At 45.4% G+C, this 5000-nt stretch overlaps 13 non-coding genes and 3 pseudogenes across 13 annotated transcripts in view; all 16 read right to left on the reverse strand.

The window, feature by feature from the left end:
* LOC133007292 (5S ribosomal RNA) overlaps nt 1–16 on the reverse strand; it is a 119-nt gene extending 103 nt beyond the window's left edge. The window contains exon 1 of the ribosomal RNA XR_009679774.1: nt 1–16. This exon is cut by the window's left edge and continues 103 nt beyond it. This is a non-coding gene — a ribosomal RNA (5S ribosomal RNA).
* A 214-nt stretch (nt 17–230) lies between these two features.
* On the reverse strand, nt 231–349 carry LOC133006378 (5S ribosomal RNA). The gene has a single exon (XR_009678912.1). It is a non-coding gene; the product is annotated as a 5S ribosomal RNA (ribosomal RNA).
* A 214-nt stretch (nt 350–563) lies between these two features.
* On the reverse strand, nt 564–682 carry LOC133007412 (5S ribosomal RNA). The gene has a single exon (XR_009679886.1). It is a non-coding gene; the product is annotated as a 5S ribosomal RNA (ribosomal RNA).
* A 214-nt stretch (nt 683–896) lies between these two features.
* LOC133007221 (5S ribosomal RNA) lies at nt 897–1015 on the reverse strand. Its single transcript, XR_009679708.1, has one exon. It is a non-coding gene; the product is annotated as a 5S ribosomal RNA (ribosomal RNA).
* A 214-nt stretch (nt 1016–1229) lies between these two features.
* LOC133006963 (5S ribosomal RNA) lies at nt 1230–1348 on the reverse strand. Its single transcript, XR_009679465.1, has one exon. It is a non-coding gene; the product is annotated as a 5S ribosomal RNA (ribosomal RNA).
* Nucleotides 1349–1562: 214 nt separating this feature from the next.
* On the reverse strand, nt 1563–1681 carry LOC133006390 (5S ribosomal RNA). Its single transcript, XR_009678923.1, has one exon. It is a non-coding gene; the product is annotated as a 5S ribosomal RNA (ribosomal RNA).
* Nucleotides 1682–1895: 214 nt separating this feature from the next.
* On the reverse strand, nt 1896–2014 carry LOC133007413 (5S ribosomal RNA). The gene has a single exon (XR_009679887.1). It is a non-coding gene; the product is annotated as a 5S ribosomal RNA (ribosomal RNA).
* Nucleotides 2015–2228: 214 nt separating this feature from the next.
* Nucleotides 2229–2347, reverse strand: LOC133007735 (5S ribosomal RNA; annotated as a pseudogene).
* Nucleotides 2348–2561: 214 nt separating this feature from the next.
* Nucleotides 2562–2680, reverse strand: LOC133006402 (5S ribosomal RNA). Its single transcript, XR_009678934.1, has one exon. It is a non-coding gene; the product is annotated as a 5S ribosomal RNA (ribosomal RNA).
* Nucleotides 2681–2894: 214 nt separating this feature from the next.
* Nucleotides 2895–3013, reverse strand: LOC133006662 (5S ribosomal RNA). The gene has a single exon (XR_009679180.1). It is a non-coding gene; the product is annotated as a 5S ribosomal RNA (ribosomal RNA).
* A 214-nt stretch (nt 3014–3227) lies between these two features.
* Nucleotides 3228–3336, reverse strand: LOC133007864 (5S ribosomal RNA; annotated as a pseudogene).
* Nucleotides 3337–3550: 214 nt separating this feature from the next.
* LOC133006413 (5S ribosomal RNA) lies at nt 3551–3669 on the reverse strand. Its single transcript, XR_009678945.1, has one exon. It is a non-coding gene; the product is annotated as a 5S ribosomal RNA (ribosomal RNA).
* A 214-nt stretch (nt 3670–3883) lies between these two features.
* LOC133006424 (5S ribosomal RNA) lies at nt 3884–4002 on the reverse strand. The gene has a single exon (XR_009678956.1). It is a non-coding gene; the product is annotated as a 5S ribosomal RNA (ribosomal RNA).
* Nucleotides 4003–4216: 214 nt separating this feature from the next.
* LOC133007414 (5S ribosomal RNA) lies at nt 4217–4335 on the reverse strand. The gene has a single exon (XR_009679888.1). It is a non-coding gene; the product is annotated as a 5S ribosomal RNA (ribosomal RNA).
* Nucleotides 4336–4549: 214 nt separating this feature from the next.
* LOC133007736 (5S ribosomal RNA) lies at nt 4550–4668 on the reverse strand (annotated as a pseudogene).
* Nucleotides 4669–4882: 214 nt separating this feature from the next.
* The window catches only part of LOC133007415 (5S ribosomal RNA), a 119-nt gene continuing 1 nt past the window's right edge, over nt 4883–5000 (reverse strand). Inside the window, exon 1 of the ribosomal RNA XR_009679889.1 lies at nt 4883–5000. This exon is cut by the window's right edge and continues 1 nt beyond it. This is a non-coding gene — a ribosomal RNA (5S ribosomal RNA).

Genomic DNA, 5000 nt, shown 5'->3' on the forward strand with positions numbered 1-5000 from the left:
TGGTATGGCCGTAAGCGAAAGACTCAACCCACAATACCTTATTTATACATGTGAACCACCACCACCATCATCAAATCATGACAATTATCAAACATTTCCATCAGTAATAATGTCAGGGTTCCATATCCTTGTTTTCTTTGATGTTGAGTCTTTCCTGCTCTTTCCAAGATGTTTCTCCTTTAAAGCAGCAGCAACCGTTCCCTCTGCTGGTTGCAAAGCAAATTCGAAAAAGCTTACAGCACCTGGTATTCCCAGGCGGTCTCCCATCCAAGTACTAACCAAGCCCGACCCTGCTTAGCTTCCGAGATCAGACGAGATCGGGCGTGCTCAGGGTGGTATGGCCGTAAGCGAAAGACTCAACCCACAATACCTCATTTATACATGTGAACCACCACCACCATCATCAAATCATGACAATTATCAATCATTTCCATTAGTAATAATGTCAGGGTTCCATATCCTTGTTTTCTTTGATGTTGAGTCTTTCCTGCTCTTTCCAAGATGTTTCTCCTTTAAAGCAGCAGCAACCGTTCCCTCTGCTGGTTGCAAAGCAAATTCGAAAAAGCTTACAGCACCTAGTATTCCCAGGCCGTCTCCCATCCAAGTACTAAACAAGCCCGACCCTGCTTAGCTTCCGAGATCAGACGAGATCGGGCGTGCTCAGGGTGGTATGGCCGTAAGCGAAAGACTCAACCCACAATACCTTATTTATACATGTGAACCACCACCACCATCATCAAATCATGACAATTATCAATCATTTCCATCAGTAATAATGTCAGGGTTCCATATCCTTGTTTTCTTTGATGGTGAGTCTTTCCTGCTCTTTCCAAGATGTTTCTCCTTTAAAGCAGCAGCAACCGTTCCCTCAGCTGGTTGCAAAGCAAATTCGAAAAAGCTTACAGAACCTGGTATTCCCAGGCGGTCTCCCATCCAAGTACTAACCAAGCCCGACCATGCTTAGCTTCCGAGATCAGACGAGATCGGGCGTGCTCAGGGTGGTATGGCCGTAAGCGAAAGACTCAACCCACAATACCTTATTTATACATGTGAACCACCACCACCATCATCAAATCATGACAATTATCAATCATTTCCATCAGTAATAATGTCAGGGTTCCATATCCTTGTTTTCTTTGATGGTGAGTCTTTCCTGCTCTTTCCAAGATGTTTCTCCTTTAAAGCAGCAGCAACCGTTCCCTCTGCTGTTTGCAAAGCAAATTCGAAAAAGCTAACAGCACCTGGTATTCCCAGGCGGTCTCCCATCCAAGTACTAACCAAGCCCGACCCTGCTTAGCTTCCAAGATCAGACGAGATCGGGCGTGCTCAGGGTGGTATGGCCGTAAGCTAAAGACTCAACCCACAATACCTTATTTATACATGTGAACCACCACCACCATCATCAAATCATAACAATTATCAATCATTTCCATCAGTAATAATGTCAGGGTTCCATATCCTTGTTTTCTTTGATGGTGAGTCTTTCCTGCTCTTTCCAAGATGTTTCTCCTTTAAAGCAGCAGCAACCGTTCCCTCTGCTGGTTGCAAAGCAAATTCGAAAAAGCTTACAGCACCTGGTATTCCCAGGCGGTCTCCCATCCAAGTACTAACCAAGCCCGACCCTGCTTAGCTTCCGAGATCAGACGAGATCGGGCGTGCTCAGGGTGGTATGGCCGTAAGCGAAAGACTCAACCCACAATACCTCATTTATACATGTGAACCACCACCACCATCATCAAATCATGACAATTATCAATCATTTCCATTAGTAATAATGTCAGGGTTCCATATCCTTGTTTTCTTTGATGTTGAGTCTTTCCTGCTCTTTCCAAGATGTTTCTCCTTTAAAGCAGCAGCAACCGTTCCCTCTGCTGGTTGCAAAGCAAATTCGAAAAAGCTTACAGCACCTAGTATTCCCAGGCCGTCTCCCATCCAAGTACTAAACAAGCCCGACCCTGCTTAGCTTCCGAGATCAGACGAGATCGGGCGTGCTCAGGGTGGTATGGCCGTAAGCGAAAGACTCAACCCACAATACCTTATTTATACATGTGAACCACCACCACCATCATCAAATCATGACAATTATCAATCATTTCCATCAGTAATAATGTCAGGGTTCCATATCCTTGTTTTCTTTGATGGTGAGTCTTTCCTGCTCTTTCCAAGATGTTTCTCCTTTAAAGCAGCAGCAACCGTTCCCTCTGCTGGTTGCAAAGCAAATTCTAAAAAGCTTCCAGCACCTGGTATTCTCAGGCGGTCTCCCATCCAAGAACTAACCAAGCCCGACCCTGCTTAGCTTCCGAGATCAGACGAAATCGGACGTGCTCAGGGTGGTATGGCCGTAAGCGAAAGACTCAACCCACAATACCTTATTTATACATGTGAACCACAACCACCATCATCAAATCATGACAATTATCAAGCATTTCCATCAGTAATAATGTCAGGGTTCCCTATCCTTGTTTTCTTTGATGGTGAGTCTTTCCTGCTCTTTCCAAGATGTTTCTCCTTTAAAGCAGCAGCAACCGTTCCCTCTGCTGGTTGCAAAGCAAATTCGAAAAAGCTTACAGCACCTGGTATTCCCAGGCGGTCTCCCATCCAAGTACTAACCAAGCCCGACCCTGCTTAGCTTCCGAGATCAGACGAGATCGGGCGTGCTCAGGGTGGTATGGCCGTAAGCGAGAGACTCAACCTACAATACCTTATTTATACATGTGAACCACCACCACCATCATCAAATCATGACAATTATCAATCATTTCCATGAGTAATAATGTCAGGGTTCCATATCCTTGTTTTCTTTGATGGTGAGTCTTTTCTGCTCTTTCCAAGATGTTTCTCCTTTAAAGCAGCAGCAACCGTTCCCTCTGCTGTTTGCAAAGCAAATTCGAAAAAGCTTACAGCACCTGGTATCCCCAGGCGGTCTCCCATCCAAGTACTAACCAAGCCCGACCCTGCTTAGCTTCCGAGATCAGACGAGATCGGGCGTGCTCAGGGTGGTATGGCCGTAAGCGAGAGACTCAACCCACAATACCTTATTTATACATGTGAACCACCACCACCATCATCAAATCATGACAATTATCAAGCATTTCCATCAGTAATAATGTCAGGGTTCCATATCCTTGTTTTCTTTGATGGTGAGTCTTTCCTGCTCTTTCCAAGATGTTTCTCCTTTAAAGCAGCAGCAACCGTTCCCTCAGCTGGTTGCAAAGCAAATTCGAAAAAGCTTACAGCACCTGGTATTCCCAGGGGGTCTCCCATCCAAGTACTAACCAAGCCAGACCATGCTTAGCTTCCGAGATCAGACGTGCTCAGGGTGGTAATGCCGTAAGCGAAAGACTCAACCCACAATACCTTATTTATACATGTGAACCACCACCACCATCATCAAATCATAACAATTATCAATCATTTCCATCAGTAATAATGTCAGGGTTCCATATCCTTGTTTTCTTTGATGGTGAGTCTTTCCTGCTCTTTCCAAGATGTTTCTCCTTTAAAGCAGCAGCAACCGTTCCCTCTGCTGGTTGCAAAGCAAATTCGAAAAAGCTTACAGCACCTGGTATTCCCAGGCGGTCTCCCATCCAAGTACTAACCAAGCCCGACCCTGCTTAGCTTCCGAGATCAGACGAGATCGGGCGTGCTCAGGGTGGTATGGCCGTAAGCGAAAGACTCAACCCACAATACCTTTTTTATACATGTGAACCACCACCACCATCATCAAATCATGACAATTATCAATCATTTCCATCAGTAATAATGTCAGGGTTCCATATCCTTGTTTTCTTTGATGTTGAGTCTTTCCTGCTCTTTCCAAGATGTTTCTCCTTTAAAGCAGCAGCAACCGTTCCCTCTGCTGGTTGCAAAGCAAATTCGAAAAAGCTTACAGCACCTGGTATTCCCAGGCGGTCTCCCATCCAAGTACTAACCAAGCCCGACCCTGCTTAGCTTCCGAGATCAGACGAGATCGGGCGTGCTCAGGGTGGTATGGCCGTAAGCGAAAGACTCAACCCACAATACCTCATTTATACATGTGAACCACCACCACCATCATCAAATCATGACAATTATCAATCATTTCCATTAGTAATAATGTCAGGGTTCCATATCCTTGTTTTCTTTGATGTTGAGTCTTTCCTGCTCTTTCCAAGATGTTTCTCCTTTAAAGCAGCAGCAACCGTTCCCTCTGCTGGTTGCAAAGCAAATTCGAAAAAGCTTACAGCACCTAGTATTCCCAGGCCGTCTCCCATCCAAGTACTAAACAAGCCCGACCCTGCTTAGCTTCCGAGATCAGACGAGATCGGGCGTGCTCAGGGTGGTATGGCCGTAAGCGAAAGACTCAACCCACAATACCTTATTTATACATGTGAACCACCACCACCATCATCAAATCATGACAATTATCAATCATTTCCATCAGTAATAATGTCAGGGTTCCATATCCTTGTTTTCTTTGATGGTGAGTCTTTCCTGCTCTTTCCAAGATGTTTCTCCTTTAAAGCAGCAGCAACCGTTCCCTCTGCTGGTTGCAAAGCAAATTCTAAAAAGCTTCCAGCACCTGGTATTCTCAGGCGGTCTCCCATCCAAGAACTAACCAAGCCCGACCCTGCTTAGCTTCCGAGATCAGACGAAATCGGACGTGCTCAGGGTGGTATGGCCGTAAGCGAAAGACTCAACCCACAATACCTCATTTATACATGTGAACCACCACCACCATCATCAAATCATGACAATTATCAATCATTTCCATTAGTAATAATGTCAGGGTTCCATATCCTTGTTTTCTTTGATGTTGAGTCTTTCCTGCTCTTTCCAAGATGTTTCTCCTTTAAAGCAGCAGCAACCGTTCCCTCTGCTGGTTGCAAAGCAAATTCGAAAAAGCTTACAGCACCTAGTATTCCCAGGCCGTCTCCCATCCAAGTACTAAACAAGCCCGACCCTGCTTAGCTTCCGAGATCAGACGAGATCGGGCGTGCTCAGGGTGGTATGGCCGTAAG

The sequence above is a fragment of the Limanda limanda genome, chromosome 7, assembly GCF_963576545.1.
Source record: "Limanda limanda chromosome 7, fLimLim1.1, whole genome shotgun sequence".
Taxonomy (NCBI): domain Eukaryota; kingdom Metazoa; phylum Chordata; class Actinopteri; order Pleuronectiformes; family Pleuronectidae; genus Limanda; species Limanda limanda.